This window comes from Orycteropus afer, unplaced genomic scaffold (genome assembly GCF_000298275.1).
Source record: "Orycteropus afer afer isolate SDZICR_OR568_19922 unplaced genomic scaffold, OryAfe1.0 scaffold00094, whole genome shotgun sequence".
NCBI lineage: Eukaryota > Metazoa > Chordata > Mammalia > Tubulidentata > Orycteropodidae > Orycteropus > Orycteropus afer.
Window position 1 is genome coordinate 3,464,242 of NW_006921681.1, and position 3,933 is coordinate 3,468,174.

A 3,933-nucleotide genomic window follows, 5' to 3' on the forward strand; every position below is an offset into this window, starting at 1 on the left:
TGCCCAACCTTCCTTCCGAGATATACATATATATATATTATATAATATATATATATATGTGTGTATATATATATCTATATATCTATATAATTCATTCCTTGGAAAAAAATGAACCAAGATGGTAAACTTCGAGTTTAAAAGAAACTCTCTGCTCAAAGTTAACTAATGTTGCAATATTTAAAATGTGATCTGTTTTCCTTATAAATGTAAATCTAGCTCTGCCTTAATTTATTAGGAAACAATTACAGATCTCCATGGGAGAATCAATATCTAAAAGTATAAGATGGTATTCTGTTATGAAATGCAAAAATATGAAAGCTAATGTTCATCCAAGACAGCATGGTTTAAATCAGGATCCAAATAACCTTGGGCATGATAACTCTTCCAGAACCCATGATTAGTAATCTTTAGCCTTTTTACAGTGTGTGCAATTAAATACCAATCCCAGATGGAAACACCTTTTCCTGTTAGCCATCCACCGACATTTTTTTCAATTCAAAGGGGTGGGGGTGGGAGGAAGAACCCCTAAACTATTTGTTTCTTGAGGTTATCCATTCATTATTTTCTCCACATATAATCCTTCCTCAGAGTTTTAATCCACTTGTATAGCTTAACTATATTTAGACAGCTCCAAAATCAATGACTCTAGCCTTGCCTCAAGCTGCAACTTTGCATCTCCTATTGTCTGCTGATTATGTTTCCACTTGGATGGTCTTCTGGCATCTCAAGCTCTACAAACCAAGTGCCTCCTTTCCACTTACTGACTGACCCTTACCTCAAACCAGGCCATGCTCTGGGAGGATCACACTTCTAAAAGTACTATTTGTAACCGAATCACAGCCAATACACACTCCATTACCAAGTCCCAGAGCCCATTTTCTACACTGTTTCTCAAATCTACCTTCTCTTCCATTCAACTGGCAACATTATGCCTTGGGTATGAACACACCCAACCCATCCTACATACCAGGATCAGACAAGTAGTCCTAAACTACAGCTCAAACTAAGATCTTCCATTGCTCAAAAATCTCTAAAGGCTCCTACAGAAATTAGAAGTTCCTCAGCCTGGCACTTACAGCCTCCACAGCATTGTCCTCACGTACCTTTTTCTAACTCTTACCTTCTCTTTTCCCCAATCTGTCAGAATTCAACTTATCCTTTTAAGGCCATCTCTTATACCACCTTTTCCATGAAGGCTTTCCCTTCTGTGAAAAACCAGAGCAGTGTGTTTCTGTGTCCTGTGTTCTCATTTCCCTCCCATTCTCCGAATTTTCCACAGGATAAGACTGATGTCCACTTAACATTTTTCCCTTGAAGATCCTGGCGTCATTAATTCCTAATAAATATTTGTTAAATGGACATTGAGAAAATATCCTTTTCATTTTTTAATAAAAGTAATTACAAGGGAAAAAAAGCAAAGATTTCTAAGGGAAAAACTTAACACTTGCTGGAGTGATGAGGCTCTCCAATACTAATGTAGCAAGTTTAGGATATGTACCATGCAGGAAACTTTTATTAATTTCCAAAATCCAAAGTGGACAGCCTGTAGACTGGCAAAATGTCAAAGTTCAAATGGTTAACATTGTAACTTTCTAAACTGGTTTCTGTTACTGTAGGTTTGTTTCAAGCCAATGGGTGGTGTTTTCTGAAAAGTGAGTTTTGTCTTCTCTTACCCATTATTCCCTGGATTACAACGCACCTAGAGTGTTTCTGCTACTGAACATTAAGGTCACTTTCCTTTAAAAAAGTTATACCAAAAAGCACACTGCAGCACATTCTCTATTAAGGTGAAATCATATGCCTTTAGCTTGAGGACAGTCACTTAAAACTTAAAAAAAAACACAGGCTGCCTTAAGACGGTAACCTAGATATGCTTTTACCTTGCCACCAGATCTCATTAATAAATCTCAGAAGCAATTCACAAGAGGAGGAGTGGCACATTTTTGTCATACAACTCATCTAGTTCTGCCCTGTGCTTCCTTATTTAAGAGTGTGATGTAACTTCCTTCTTTCAATCTGGTTCTAGAACCTGATTTCTGTTTATTCAGAGTGATAAATAGCCTTTTCAGCTGCATTTAACAATTACCTATATAACTATTTTCTTACCCAGGGAGATAATAAGGTAACTACATCTAGAGCCAAAATTTATAAAGAGAAACTGATTTAGGAACAGGACTAATTCAATGATTTTAGAAACCCCCAAATATATCAATGTCTGTATATTTATCTTCATTAAAAAATGTATCTAAAATAATCACCTTTGGGAAAATAGAAAAACAAAAACCTTCCAGTTTTATTTTGATTCATTAGTGTCTAAAGCACTAGTAGCCAGGCTTTTAAACTTTCAGCTTAGCTGTTTTATATAATTTATTTAAATTCTTACTAGTAATCTGAGAAAAGTTACCAATTTCATATTCATTCAATGTATGCAGTATTTATGATGGTTCTGTTGCTGTTAGGTGCTGTCGAGTCGTCTGCGACTCATAGTGACCCTATGTACAGCAGAATGAAACATTGCCTGGTCTTGTGCCGACCTCGCGATTCTTGCTATACCTGAGCCCATCGCTGCAGCCACTATGGTTCTAGTGTTGTGTAACCTGATTTTGTTTACTGAAAGCAAAAGGACAATTTGCACGGTTTCTTTAAAAACAAAGGCTGCAATTCAGGATTTTTCTCAGAATTCATTTTAACATTTGAGGGTAGAGCAGAAAGAAAAGGGGAGGCAAATTGAGACAATTTCCTTCATTGTAACCTGCTACCATGGAAAGCATAAAGAGTCTTAAAGTAAAAGCAAAGATGACATTTAAGATTTTTATTGTTAATAAAAATAATTCTGCATGAATTCGAGCTAAGCTTGGTTTCAGTAAAGAATAAAATATAGTTCAATGTGGTAGCATGAACATTTTGTTGCATTTGTAGTTCCATTCCTCAGAGGCTATTAAACATGCCTTGTACATAATAGCCCACTTGTACATGGTGAAAATTGAGGCAACAAGGAAAATAATTTATCTAAGAAGGGGGGAAGAAAGAGCTGAAAGCAAAAACTAATCTCCAGATGGTCAAAAATCAAAGGTAAATGATATAATTTCTTGAATAATTTGCAGTGCTCTTAAGCTCAGTAGTTTTAGAAGTAGCAAGCTAAAGAAAAACCTGTTTGTTCAACTACATGTTGTTGTTAGGTGCCATCGAGTCGCTTCCGACTCAAAGCGACCCTATGTGCAAGAGAACAAAACACTATCAGCTACCATAGTCATCAATAGTCTTTTCATTCACTTGGTCTCCTATGCTTTCAGTGTGACAGCAGAAAAGCATAACAGGATATATTCTTTCGTCCTTTGTGCTTTACACATAGAGCTTTACAATCAGTAGCAATGCACACACATACCACAGAGCACGAAAACATTATTCCTTTTTGACATACATATAACTGAATTCTCATTGTGAAATATAAATATATTCTATTCTAACCTTAATGATGACAAGCAATGATTTAAGGATGGGGAGTTTTTAAAACATCACACTTATTTAATGTGCATTGAAATCACCCAGTGGATGACCCTAGGCTGTAACAAGGAATACAACACTAGGAAGAACCCTGGTGGCACAAACAGTGAAGTGCTTGGCTGCTAATTGGAAAGCTAGTGGTTTGAACCCACTCAGCAGCTCCGTGGGAGAAAGACCTGGCATCTACTTCATTAAAGACTACAGTCAAGACAACCCCATGGGGCAGCAGGTCTACTCTGTCGCATGGGGTCACTAGGGGTCAAAAATGGAAAATAACTCCCCAGCACCTAATATGAACAAAACCAAAGAATAATGGCTAACGCTTCATTGGATAAGTCTTATCTATCAGACATTAAGTGCTTTACGGGTATTAATTTATTTAATCCTCTCAACAACCCTAAGAGGGGGCTGTTACTGTTATTATCCAAA